Source organism: Astatotilapia calliptera, chromosome 18 (genome assembly GCF_964374335.1).
Source record: "Astatotilapia calliptera chromosome 18, fAstCal68.1, whole genome shotgun sequence".
NCBI classification, from domain to species: Eukaryota; Metazoa; Chordata; class Actinopteri; order Cichliformes; family Cichlidae; genus Astatotilapia; species Astatotilapia calliptera.
In genome coordinates, this window is record NC_137439.1 from 12,807,064 (window position 1) to 12,822,205 (window position 15,142).

General features: G+C 40.6%; 1 protein-coding gene across 23 annotated transcripts in view; it reads left to right on the forward strand.

Annotated features, from left to right (window-relative positions):
- Nucleotides 1–15,142, forward strand: part of LOC113009894 (receptor-type tyrosine-protein phosphatase F) — a 163,044-nt gene that overhangs the window by 77,455 nt on the left and 70,447 nt on the right. The window lies entirely within an intron of this gene.

Sequence of the window (15,142 nt, forward strand, 5' to 3'; positions counted from 1 at the left end):
AAGGCCGTCTATAGCCATTACACCGGCATTAAAGCAGATCCCCTCTCATTCAAAATCAGCCTTTCCATCCCCAGTTTGAATCCCATCTTCCTTACACCCACCCTTCCTTTTTTTTTCTCTGTCCACGCTGATTTGGTGATATCATCGGTTGGGCTTGCATAATCTTCCCGTAGGGGCTTTTCTTCAGTACAAAGAAAGGTTTTCTTTTTACCCCTCTTTTGCACTATATCACGAAGAATGCTGTTTCATAAACAAATAGGTTTATGCGGGCAATATGACATAAAACTCATATGAATGAGATTAGCTTAATCATAGTCTTTGTGTACGGGGCAAGTTTGGAGTCCCTCACTCAGTGAAATACGGAAAATGATCTTACTCGACAGTGAGCAGCTGTTTATACCAGCAGACTTACTTTACATGAAAGCATCTTCTATCTGTCTTCTTTCTTTCATCTGTGGTTCATGCCATTTGATGCTTTTATCTATTAGGCTGTACTGATACATATTTACTGCACACATTTTCACCATGGAGTAGTGGCCAGACCTTAAACTATGACCGTGTTACCTTGTGAGGGAACTTGATACTCGTGAGACTGGCAATATCATAATCAAGAGGGAATATATTGTGCCAGGCTTCAAGCTGTGAACGTGAAGCCAAACCACACATTGTCCTATAAAAATGTAATGGCCAACAGTCACAGCTGAGGTGTTTCAGTTGTGAAAATATAGATATTTCGTCTGATCACCTGCCAAGTTGTTGTTGTTGTTGTTTTTTTTAAATTCTTCTCAACTGCTATTTTTTGTTACAAGGATGGCAAGCATTGTCTAATGACATGCTAACTTCATACTAGACTGACTGCTTGGTAGCTTTTATAGACTCAAACTGCATATTCTTTTTCCTCTTCACCACTTTAGGTTCTTTTGTAATTCAGATCCAGTCAGTTGCCAAGTATTTTTCTAATTACTGCTATTTTTCACAATGAAATGAAACATGTATTTTATACACTCCTCAGTTTTTGAAATTGACAATTTATACTTATGTGTACATGCATTAATATATGTTGTTATATTAAACTGAGGGAAAGTGTTTGGCAGTGCTATAGTCATCATATCAGTGAAATAGCAATACCTGAGTTGTCACCTCTCTGCATGGTTGGACCAGTTTTGGCTCATTGTTTTAGTTGCACAAAGCAAAACAATACAGGCTCATAACAACAGGTCCTGTCGGTGTACAGACTGATGCAAGCCCCATCTACTTACCTGTCCAAGGTGAGATGGCAGACAGCCAAAGTAAAGAAGTCTTTGTCAGCGCAGACACAAATACCTTTTTTATTTTGGAGCGTGTACTCCAGCAGGACTATCACGAGTTGGTTTGTTTGTGTTGGAGCTGAGCAACCAAACGTACGAGAACAGCTGTTCAAGTGTAAATAACAGTGATGTAATATTGTTTTTGAACTTTTCTGTCCATTCTCAATAAAAAAAACAAAATAGTAACATTGTTAGAATTATTGTATTTATTAGTTAAACAATTTATTGGATGCCATCTAGTCACCACTGATGTTTAGCATGATTGATTTGTGAACAAGCCATCTCGTAAAAGTTGTTCTCTACGCTTTCTCACAAAACCTGTCAAAGACCAGAACCACGCATCGTGTTTAAATAAAGAACTCGACTCCGCCTGAAGCCTTACGATGAGCTGACTGTTCATACAAACACACATGCACAGATATTCACTGTCAAACACACACTCAGAACAAACACGCGTTCCCTTACAGAGCAATGACGTCAGCTCCACTCTATTTTTAGACTATTGTTTGTAGCCTAGTGATATATCAAGTTCATATCAGCAGCACAAGAAAACACTGGGGCAGCACCAAACAGATGGAGACTAATGACCCTCGCTTTTAATGGGCCAGGAGTAGCCTGAAGGTTTGAAACGTGGGTGTCACATCAGAATATACATAGCCTTTTCACATCGAGAACAAATCATAAAGTCTGGGGAAAGAAACAGTGAAGGCGTCTGTAGCCAGAAATCTTTGTGGTGTCGTTGAGCAAGGCACAAAACCAGCAGAGCTACTCGGTAAATGTGCTGTTGCAAACATGTCGGGTTTGTCTGTCCTCACTGGAAAAAGAAACCACGGTCGAAAGAATGTCTTCATAAGCAAAACAGTCCTGTTTTTGCTTTTTTCCACTACGAGGAAGCTCACACTCTCCACATGAATTCAAGTGCATGTGACTTTGCATCCCCACGAAGCTGCCGTAGTGCTGTGAGCACCCCCATTCAGAGACGCAGCGAGAACGGTGAAGTCATTATAGCTATAAGTCGATCTGGATTATAGGTTTTAGCAGAGCAAAGGAAGGTCGAGCATTAATTACGATTATTTCATATACTGGCTCTTTATTTTGTTATGCCAGTCGTGCAAAATATGGATTATGACAGTCATGCCAGAGCAGCTTTACACCTGCTTTCTGTGTTGGCAGAGGAACACCATGCTGTGTGCACCTAGGTTCAGCAGTTCATTATTGTCTGGATCACTTGCTGTGATTTTTAGGGTGTTTTTTGGGGTTCGTGTTTATTTTGTGTCAGTAGTAACAGTGTCCTGTGGCACCACATGATACTTCAACAAGTTCCTTGAAGGATTTTTTTATTGCTTGTATTTTCTTCTTTTTTTTTTGAGTAGAAAAACTTAACAATGTGACTGTGGAAGTAGGTGAGCAGTACCTTCTGTTAGTCTTGCTGTTTGTGGGCAAGATTTAACAGAAACTATCAAGCAAAATGCAAAGAAACTTGGTCAAGACGTGGAGCACTGGTAACAGAAGGACTCGGGCTCTTTAAAAAATGGCCTGATAAGTCATTGCCTTACACTTTATTTAGGCTTGACCTCACTGGCAGTCACTTATTGTGACTCTGTGGTTGAGTTACTCAACTTTGTATAAAAAAAATCAAGACTTCATGAGAGTTATTTCACTTTATGTCTGACTTGTTGTTGGAGACCTACGTACAGATGTTATGTAATCGGATACTCACCTGCGGGGAGTTGCAAAGGCACGTTTTCACGCTAGCCAAGTCGGGCTTTAGCACTTTTGCAGTCATGAGTCTCGAGTCGCTCTGTAATTCTGTCACGCTGTAACAGCCCAGCTCTTTGTTCGTCGCAGTTCTCACGCCCCTGCTCGAGGGGTCACACCACTGAGACTTACATACGGGCCCAAAGTCAGCTTAGCCATTCTTCATTTTGTGTGTGCAAGAGACAAACACACACACGGGTGCGTAATAATAAGTACAAAACTGCCAGACTTTCATAAGTCAGCTTGTGAGGATCTTTTACTACAAGTCTTCTTTTTTTAACTGCAGTGTTTTGAACAATTGCCTTACATCTAAAATGTCATTTTTATGGGTACACGTGTGTGTGGGGGAGAGAGAGAATTGGTTGCCTGTCTGCAGCTCCGACCTATGTGGCTAAATGATGATGCAGACATTGCTAGCAGAGCTGTGATTGAGAAATACTGTTTCAGCCTTTCATTCCTCTTTTCTCTCAAACTCTTATTTATTTATATTTCCTTCATCTGTTTGCATTCATAATGGTTTTTCTGTGCCTACCCACTTCTGTCTCGCTGCCTGCTCTGCGTCACTGCCGTGGACAGTGTGGTGGCAAATTGAAGTTGTAGTGAGGTAGTAGATGACCAAGAAGAACAATGACTCATTACATGGGTAACGATGCCAATGGTCTGACCTTGAGCGCCACCTCCCCCCCTCCCTTGAATTGAACTGCCTCAGTAAATGTCCAGGTAAATGGTGCTTGTCTCTGTGATGTATGAAATAAACTACTGCCGTCCGGAAAAGACATCTCGGCTGACAACATCAGTCTTAAATGCCACTTCTCCATGTCAAGGCAATAATCCATATTTATCACCGCTAACATTAGATGAAATTTAAAATGCAACGACTCAGATCAAGAAAGGACTAAGGCGGTGTCAGAATCACGTCATGACAAAATTTATTAAAAACAAATTTGTCTCTGTGGTCCAGTTGATGGAGTCTTCGCAACTGCATGTCGACAAGGTTTGTCCAAAATCAACACCAAATTTTGATCAAATCGCCTTGAGCAAAAGCCTTAAAAGTGCTTTACTTTAATTGGTTTCCAATAGCTACCAGGGAAGTGCAAAATTGCCAAGTTCTGGGAAAGGCCTACAGCAGTGGTCTCATTATCAGTCTAAAGATTCTTAGCTCAGAGATTTTACAGTAACATTTAATTAGAGATCAGTTATCACAGTGAAATAAGAGTCCATAGATCCTAATGCTGCCTTTTGTTTCCTTTTATGGCATATAGAAGTGCAGACAGTTTCTCTGTATTAACACAGTAATTCATTTTTAAGCATGAAGAAAACTGTTTGTAGTTATTTGTATTAATCAAAAACTGTATCAAACCAAAGTAAGTTGAGAATAATGCCTTTCTGCTTTGACTCACTAACAATGAGTTTCCCTGGCATTAGGTAGTTTAAGCAAAACCTCTCCAGCATAAAAACCCTAAAACAAACTAAAATGCCAAACTGATATCTGTAGTTCTTCCCATGACCGCATGAGCTGAAACTGAAGATGGATCCTGTTGCTTTTTTTTTTTTTCTTTGCTGTGTTGGAGAACATTTTCCTGTCCTTTGGGAGAGAGCAGACAGGTCTTAAAGGAAAGGAGGAACCTTATTAAATGGTACCATATCAAAAGCCCTGTCATTACCAGAATCTTCCACTGTCAGAGTGTGACAGTGGTCCCTTTCAAACCACAAGTTTTTTGAAGTTCCCTGGTAACTCATTTCTGAACATGCAATATCGAGAAAAAATGTAATTTTTGGAAAGGTCAAGCGAGTAATATGCAAGGACTTGGAGTTTCTGTAGTTGATAAAGAAAAAAGTAGTTCCTTCCTTGATGAAAACATGCCAAACATCAAACTTTGGAGTCATGTAGTTCTGTGTAATATTAATAGAGTTTTGCCCTTTGAGTCAATTTTATGCCTCTCTAAGCTTAAGATGGAGAAAGGAGACCATAATTATACAGCGGTGTTGAAAACTCATCTGTTTTTTGCACACAGAGTTTAGAAAGTATAATTCAGTACAGTGTCCCAGGTTTACTGCGTTGACTGCATTTAGTGCTTCTGTATTTGGTGGCAGTAAACAAATTACGGACTCACTGGTTAGAAAGAGCTTTATTTGCTTGCCATGCATTATAGTCTCTTGTGCAGAGGCAGAAAATGACTGCGACACAATGCCAGTAATAAATATCTCAGGAGCCAGGCAAGTGCGGACAACAAACCTGACTGGATAAACAGCATAGAAATCTCATTGCGCCTCTTCCCGGGCAAGATAAATACATACAGAAGCTATATCGGAATGATTTTAATACCAAACCCTGCTCCTCCAACAACTTAATACTTTCCTTTCCTTCGCTATTCAGATCACCCACAATGACCAAAATAAAGCAGTTTTGTGTAACTGCTATTTCCCAAATTACTTCTCCACTCTCTGCGATTCTCTTTTTTTTCATTACTGGTGGGTTTCTCCTACCATTTAAAGTGTTATCTACCTGCCTTGTTCAACAGGATCAGTAGTCAGTTCATATTTAATATTGCATACCATAGGACGAAAAAAGACAGTAGCACAGACCTGCATGCTCACAAAACCGTCCAGGGACATGCTCCCACTCACACTGATCTACAGGTGTCTCCCATTGTCACCTACCCATGCATACATGCACACACACTCAACACACACACATGCGTCCGATGTATTCTTGTGGTCCACTGTGACAGTCTGTGTCACAGATTTAATTTCTCCTACCATCTGCTGGCTGGAGGCCCAGCATCATAGATCATATCCAGTCTGACAGAAACAAACTGCATCTGTCTATGCATGCTTCTCCCAAGGACTTGCACAATATGGCGGGGTGGAGTCACTCTCCTGGCCACCCAATCTGCATCCTTGCACCCTTGCTTCCAAGGACTTGGAGATTATAAGTAGGACAAGTCGATTTTTAGAGTTAAAACATGTTTATGCTGCTTGTTGTTTAGGAAGAAAATTAAGAAAACCGACACATCTACTACCACATTCCCATTTTCCTTAGCCAGCTTTGTCTGTCCTGTGTGCAAGTATACAGATGATGAACTGGCACGAATTTATAGGTGTGCAAGTCAAAAACTTTAAGAATTACCATCTGTTTGTGTGATCAATCATTGCAGATTTCTAAAAATCCCACCCCAAAAAAGTCATTATCTTCAGTCTTGTTGTATATACATTGGATGTACCAATTAAATCGACATTGATTAATCGCTCTATTCCATGAAATTTATTTGATGCTGGACTCAATATTTTATGTTACATGCAAGACATCTGGATGGAGTCATTTTTGCTTTGAGGCAGCCTTTAATCATCTGTACTTGTCCATCAATTGCTCTGTGCTTTTGGCAAGCTGTATCTGCAGTGTCTGGTATGTCTGCACCATCATTACTGATCTTGTCTATGCCCCTAGGGGATAGAGAGAGAGAAAGGTGGCAGAGGATAGCATGGAGAACCAGACAAGTCAGGCATTTATTACTACCAAAACGCTGTTGTTTTTGCACCATTTTTGTGTGGGGGTTTTTGTTGTGCAGTTAAGTGAATTTCACCTGGTCTTTAAAAGGTCTTTCTTCAGCATAGAAAGCATATCAATTTGTATTAAACCCCCAAAACACAGCTGCAGACTGGCCTAATGACTGTAGAGCGAATTTACATTTCTCTAATTTACTTCACAACTTCAAGCGCGCAGCTAAAAAACTTTGACATTGTGAAAGATGTTAAGAAAAGGCTAATGATGGATGAATTTATCTCATTTCAAAGCGTGTTTCAGTACATGTGAGCTTTGCAGTTTCTCCCAAAGAACACATTTGCTCAACTTCTAAGCTCAAGAAAGCAGGAAAAAGAAATCGGCTAAACAAATGCAGGCATCAAAGCGCTGTTTCTCTTGGCTTAAAGTCGGAATGACCGACTTTAAGCAAAAAAAAACAGGACCATCTCATAGTATATGTGTATATACACCAGACTGGAAACAAAAGTCATAAAACATCATTAATTTCCCAGTATTTGTTCCACTGCTGCCACACTGGGTTCCATAGTGCTCTGTTTTCTTGTGTCATAGCTTGTACATTGAAACTTTGTTGCATCTGGCTGCTGCCATGAGACCACAGCTGTAATCTGTCACTGTATTAAACATGAAGTTATGGCCTTTCATGATTGTCAGGACGGATTGCACTTCTCATCTGGACATTTTCCCCTGGATTTCAGAAGATATTGGAGATGTGACAAGACATGAACATCCGTTTACGTCTGGGTATTGTCAAGAACAGACAGGGATATCTGTGAATTGTCATCTGTTATTAAATATCTGCCACAAACAGCTGCAGCTGGCCTTTATCATTCAATTACAGACTTTACTAAAAAATTTGTTTGTGGGACCACAGCCTTAGTGAATTGGGTAATTTCCCACATCGATGCATACATTCAGCCTGCTTCCTTTACTGGATTACTAGAATGTAAGTATAAGCATTTTTTAGTTTTTATTGTAGTGTCATATCTCAAGCTAAACCAGTTAAAAAAAAATGTAGGGAGAAAAAGTCACACATCAAAAATGTGATACTAACATTTATCTAGAAATATAGGGAGTCTCTCTGAATATAAACACAGGTTGATGAAAACTGTCACTCACAAATGTGCCCCGTATCAAATTGATATTTGAAGGGTCAAATTCAAGTTAATAGGTACTTATACCCAAGAGCTCTGAGCCCTGCAACCACCTATAACGTAATTTTGCATCAAATCAATTTACTCATTGCTTTATGCTGATCTTTGTGCTTTAGTAAAAAAAGTGTTTTATGCTTGGCAAAAGTTCAAAATCTCAGCCTGGCTTGTTGGCATTCTGTGTTGGTTTTCTTATAAAGTTAATCATGATCTCTGCTGTATTTAATATCCTCTCCTTGTCAGGGAGAAAGCGTAGCTCTATAAATTGTAAATTAGATATAGGCCCAAATGATTACATGTGGTTTATTGACATTGTGTCGACCTTGGAGCAGAATTGCTTTTGATTTCTTCGATTTCAAACAAATATTTCATATAACAATTCCTACTTCATAATTGTATATTTTGTTGATTGGTTTAGTATAAATGGTGTCATCCAAACGCTTTGATGTTGGTGACAGTGAAAGCTGCTTGTCTCGGTCTTTGTCTGTCTGTGAGTCATGCCGAACCAATGATTAGACAACAAACAGACACCAGGGGAAAAAAAGGAAAATCCTTCTTGAATGGAAAGCAAGTAACAATCTAATATAAAAACCTTGAAAATTGATTTACTTTTATGGTCTATTTTAGCCCACAATTGTTGGGAGTGTTGCGTTGAAGTACATCAATTTTCAGCGGTGGGTCTAAATGTTTTGCTTTCTTATTTATTTAGTACAGTGTACCTTAAAAATAATTTTAAAGAAACATAGTTTAAAGAAAATATGATGTAGCTTTTTTATTTCTTTTGCAAGAACTGCATTTTGTGCTAATGTGTGTTTCTGTATTCTCTGTCGAAATAACAATGAAACAATACAGTCCAACAAAAAAGTTACAAAAAAATGTTTAAAGACTAACCTGATGTTTTTCTTTCCTTTTACTTACTAACGCCACCCTGAGTCTCTACCACTGCGTGTACCAAGAGCCAAGCCCACCGTGTAGCTCTGTAAGCCAATGAGTCAACATCTCCCCAGGCCCTGACTGGCTATGGATGGATGGGCTGACTGCTTGTCAAGGGGTCTAATACCTAGACTCAATGAGCTGGCTAATGGGAGTCCTTTCACCCTGACCCCTTTTCCTCACACATTTACACACCGAGCCCTCTTGGCTTATCCACTGGGCCACACAAGGCAGAGGCGAAGGGCTTGACTCACTATCAGCCTTATAGGCTGGCTTTAAGCTCCACGTTTCCCCCATGTTTAAGAGGAATAGTCCCATTTTGGCATAGTCCCATTTCCCTCTATGCTTCCAAGCTGTGTTTTTCAAGGTTGTAGTTTATTGGTCTGCTTGCTGCTGTCAAAGGCTCCATTGGTTTTTGCATCCATTACATCTCTGTCTATATTTTTAACCTGTTTTGCAAGAAACGGATCACTGAACATGCGTGCGCAGTTATAGGTGTGCCTGCTGTAGCACTCAGTGTTAGGGCATGTTCACGGCAAGTAATAAGCTTAACATGTTATTTAATGATTCCTGAGGTAAACTTATGTTTTTACCTTATTGTTGACTTGGTATTTCCTGATGGTGTCGAGGCTGGTGTTTAAACCAGCTACAAGGAATGGTCTAGCCATGAAAATGTGTGAATCGAATTGGCTTTAAAACGCTGCTATCTTCAGGAAAACTGGGCATCTGTAGAACTGTTACCAGCTGTCAAAGCGTTTGCAGCGGAAGGTCATGTTTGTCTTGGTTCTTCTCTGCTGTTGACGATTAAAATTTCGGCAGTTTTTCATCTGCTGTGGTTAACGGGTTGTGCCGCAGTGTGATGTTTTTAAGCGCTTTAAAAAATACATTTTTGCCCTTTTAACGTTTATGAGACGGGATGATGTAGAGAACTGACAGGAAAGCAAGGAGAGGGTGGAGGAGAATGACGCACAGATGGTATCGGACTCGAACCGAGGCTTACGGCATATGGGTCGCCTGCTCAACCAGGTGAACTATAGTGGCACCTCATTTTTGAGCACTTCTGCAAACCTCTACATAATCAATGTTGAAGCTGTCGACATTGACTCACAGACTCTGTGTATTATTCATTATCTCTGAGTGAGAGAATAAGTAAAGTCTGTCACAGGAGCCCAGTCAGTGAGGATTTAATTAACAGAACCTGCCACATTCCACTACATCCACTCCACTGCCTTTCTCAGAACTCATAAAAGCCATTCCTATCTGCGATAATTACACTAAACATGCCACAATAAAGCTCTGCCGATGATTAATTTGAGGAGCGGAGAGGATCAATTAATTCATTTATTTGCGAACCGCTGCACTGCTTCTTTTTGTACAGCGATTTCATTAACCGTCACGCTTCCTGATTTTTGATCCTGTCCTTGTTTTTCTTTCCCGTGACACCTGGAGGAATAGCCTGTCTTATTAGCCGCATCGCATTACTGCAGACATTTACCACGAGCCCTCAGGTTTTTCCATCTTAGAGGCAGTTACATTAAAATAAGTAGTAAACCACAAACCGTGTAGTCTGTAATACCATAATCTCAAGGGTCTTCAATCAAACTCCTGTTAGTAGGACCACAAGGCAAGAGGAGCTGTAATATCAAAATGAAAGCCTACAGCTGTGCTACTCGTATAGCACAGTTAATGGAGGATGTGATTCTGTGCAGCAGTGCTTGTCCCAGAAGGTGACTCGGTCAGCATAACCATTTGAAATCAGAAGACCACCCTTGGGTTGCAGTAATGGGTCAGAGGCCAGGGTGATGTACTAACTGGTGCGCCGCAGCATAAATAACAGGCACGGGGCATCTGGCAGGGCCGTAGATCATACTGACGACAGTGGAAGTATGATATCAGATGGGAGAAAGAGGGAGAAGCAGAGATAAATAGGGAAGTGGAGAGAGAGATGATAAGAAGAGAGGGAGGGAAGGAAGGAAGGAGTGGAAGGAGTTTGGGGGGAATTAGATGACTGTTATTGATTATCTGCCTGTAGGCGAGGAAGTAAGGCCAAATGTTCTGCTCAGCCAGACAAAAAAGTGTATTATTTCAAAGGTTATGGCATGCATTACAGTCTCTTTACTTCGAGTGCAGTTGGATAAACAAGAGAATAACTGCGCAGTGATGTACTACTACTAGCATGTAGTGCATTAGCGTGCATTAGCAACCATGCATGTGGTGTTTTTGTTATGGCTGTATTTTTGTGATGGTCCGTTGAATGCAGGTGTGTCTATCATGCAGCTCACGTGTCCTAAGGGACTGCTTGTTTGATGCGCTGCTATCTCCATAGCAACTGCCATAACACCTGGTGTAAGAGAGAGCTTACTGGAGCCAACTGGCTTGACAACATGTGGATTTCAATGGATATTTCAGTGCACTTTGTATGGATTTCCCACCCCTCAGAGTACGACTATAGTAGCAAATCTAGTAAACTGACTTCTCTGTCAGTCTAGTTGTCATGTAATTAACCACAGCGACATTAGTCACATCATCAATCTGTAGAAAAAAATTGTTTGGTTGTACTTTGCATCCTGTTTTCTTTGTTTTGTTTTTTTTCCATTCTGTTCCATTGAGATTTTCACCATTTTCATGTCATTACAACAGTATTACATCAATGGCCTCCTTTGATGTTGGGGTGTGCCGTACCATCCCTACCGAGGAGACCTCTATAGTGGGAGCTCTGCCAGCTAGTATTCCTCTGAAGAGCAGGAAAGGTCTGCTCACATGCCCTTCGTGGCACAACACGTGAGAAAAACCTGTACCCTGACATTGTGTCAGTTTGCAAGTCAAAAGAACAAGAGTAGCTACAAATTAGTCACTGCCTGTTTGTCACCATATTTCACACTCCCATTCCTATCACATACAAGGTCAAAGTGTACTAAACAGCAGGCGATGTTAATAAGCAACAGCTGTGGGAGTGTGTTTTACTGTAAACTTAAAATGCTGCTATCGCCAGATTTCTGCCCATTACTACTTTCCAGCAGAGTGTGTGACCGCCATTACGTTTGCAGTTTTATGTTTTCACGGTGGACTTAAAAACGTTATCTGCATCCTGCTACCCGCAAAGCTCTTTCGGCTGAACTTGTGCTTGTTTGGCTTTCTGTTTGTACCTTCTGCTGGCGCTGACACCTCTCTCACACTTCCATGTCTGAGGCAGATGCAAATGTCTGTCTCGTGTCTGTTGATGTTCTTGGCTGAAAACAGCTGGAGGCCATGTGCTTTGTTTCCGCCGACTGCTCATCTGCCTCTCGGTGCCAAATTGACTCAAGACTAGTTGAGACATCGACAACGGTCTCCTCACTATATTTAGTTTCACCCACAGGTTGGGCTGCCAGAAAGGTGAACAATTAAGAAAAGAAGTTGACACATTGAGATGATAATGGTTCTAGTGCTCATGTCAAACAAATAATATATTAAATAGATTCCTTTGTCAGACATTTAGCCGTCACTTAAGTGTTAAAAGCTACAAATTTCAACACTGAAAATGAAAAAGCTAAAATGGCCTTTGTGTTCTCTGTAAAGGCAGAGCAGTGATGTATGCTCAGAAAGGGTAGATTTTAGAGCAGTAATATTTCATGAGGCAAGTGGCTGTGTGGCTGCCACTGTGGTCTTTTGGTTCACACTATCAAAGCAGACATCACCTTTAATTGTTGTCATCCATCACTTGGCAAACAGGCACATGTGGAGATCATAAAGCCTTAGATTTCTTTTTTGAGACGACTGGCTCAGATCTATGAAACGAGCACCTTTGGAAAGGCGCACTTTTTAACCTTACTTTCTTAAGGCGAACAATTACGCCGAACTTGATTAACTATTCATACACTGCACGCTGACGTAATCCCCGATCACGTTTTTCATAACTGTATATTCTTTCCAAACGGGCCTCTCTCTTATGTAATCTTCAAAATATTAATAGCAGCTCCACCATCGTGTCCTTAGCGCTGTACGGAGGAAGATACCAGGGCGTACAGAGATGGAAATGAGGCAGGCATTCAAGTCTTGTATCTTGTGCCACTATGTCAGGGCTCCCCTCTTACAAAGGAAGTGGGGTGTCTGGAGTGTTTCCCCCCATTGAGATTAGTATGTTTTGGTTGTGGGAAAAACGCTGGCTGACGTTAGTGCGGGATTGAGCTCCAGCAGCCTCCCAGTGGGACAAGAGGACAGGGATGGGTCTCTTTCAGCAGGGCTCTGATTAGACCCATCGCCCTAGCTGCCACGCTCCACTCGCACTGGTAATTGGAGCTGGCAGGAGGTTGGCATGCAACCCTCCCCTGCTCCCTCCTCTTCTCCTCCTTTCCCCAGTCCCTTTTGAGTTTTTTTTCTCCTCATCTCTCATCTAAATCTTACTTCACCTGCCTATGGTTGTCGCAGAGGCATTCCTCCTCGACACAAGGGTTTATGATTACAGTTTTCTTAATTTGACTAATTAACATAGTAGCAGTGCCTCTTCTCTTAATAAATTATTTTTCCAGTGTTTCTCCTTGCCTTTTGTGTATAATCAAAGCTCCCACTGCTATTCTAATTGAGCAGTACGATCACAAAACCACATTAAGTGTTCCCCTTCTGCCCATTCAGTTTTTTACTGCGCTGCGATAACCACTGCGGACTATGTTCATGCGCTAAGCTGCTCACATTGCAGTATGACTCTGTGCGTGATAAACTGCTGTTGAGAGAACAATGGTCCTATTTATTATCACAACATGGAAGAACCTGTTCACGCGTACCTACATTTGCATCTTGTGCCCGCCTGACACCGCCTCTGGCCTTACTCATTGCAAATCCAGGGCGTTTCTACTGGTTTTTGTTGTTAACTCTGGCACAGAAACACTTTGCAAGTGAAACAAAAGTTCCAGTAAATACCACCGGTTTTAAAGCTCTTCAGTATGCAGCACAATATTAGATCAGTGGTAGAATAAAGGTTTGTACCCAGCATGCGTGATTGCAGATTGTTAAGTCTGCATGCAAACTGAATAAATTACCAATGCAGTAGTTAGATTAAAAAAGTAGAACACATTAATCTCCTTACAAGTGGAGCTCATGATCTTAGTATTCTTTTTTTTATTTAAATTTTTTTTGCTGCAGTACTGAACGCCTGTATGACATTATCACAGGATTTTTGCCTTGCTCATATTTTCTTGCATAGACTAGACAAGAGAATCTAGCTTTTCTTGAGGAATAACACTTCGGCATAAAAGAGGCTTTTTATTAAAAATTCCCTCTATCTTTATAAACATCAACCTGCAACGACTGCACTGTTTCATTGGTTTCTCTCCAAATTTCCCCATCTTTTCTTTTTCCTCCAAATTAAAGAGGACTGAACAAAGGCATGTCTTTGTCTTCTCGGGATGACAAGTTGGCAGACAAGGCCAGCTGCAGGAGTTGCAATAATAGAAATAGACAGACAGGGCTCAAATCTTATCCAATAGCTCGATATGATCTTTGATGAGCGCATAGAAAGGAGTTTCAATTATTCCTTTTTGCCAAAAGGCAAGGACATAGCCAGCTTTTTATGTAAAATGTAGGCTGAATGCTTTTAGAGCCGCTGGAGAAATTTCACCTTTTCACAGTGAGCTTTATGTTTAAAGTAAGTTGAAATAACTAGCTGTTATTAGCTTTTACATTTTCTAAAGTTATGGGGATTTTACAATGAACAACTTTAATCAGCTTAACTGTGCTTTAAAGTCTTTTGATATTTATTCTTACGCAGATGTACTATGCATAAATGATAGTGATTTTCTTTTTTCTTTTTTTAAATAATCAATTCTCTGTGATCTTAAGCTTGTGCTCCTGCAGAAGTTAAAAGGAAAGACAGTCATCAGTTTTTGTCCAATAGTCCAATAACATATGGGACATGCAGTTTAAATTTATCAAAAGACATCAGATGTTTCGCCTCCTTTCTTAGGAAAAACGTTGCACATGTGGCTTAGAATCACTTTTATTGATGTTGCTTTTAAAACCATTCAGTTGTCCTTCGTGCTCCTATGAGCACAATTTATGTAGCAAGCAAAACCTGCTTTGGTTGGTCATTAAGAAGAGCCGTGTTACTGTCTTCTAACTAACCTGGGATATTTCCCGCTCCCATTTAGGACACATTACGGAAGCAACACAAAAGCGGAGCGATGCTTCATATTTAAAGCATATTCTATATGTGCAGTCTGAACAGTGTAGCATTTAATAGTTTACCATGTAGAAATTTCCACATCAGTGCACTTTCCCTTGCAATGCAAACATTAAGCATAAATCAAAGACACATTAATCTTTAGGCTTTGCAGAAGCTTTTAAAATTATTCCCCGTTTGTGCTTCCTGAAACGACAGAGTCGCTGAATCATGTAAGAACTCCTTTGGGATCTTTCGACCAGTTTTGCCAATGGTGTTTATTTTTCACAGTCCAGTAACGTTTGCCAATAGTGTTAAT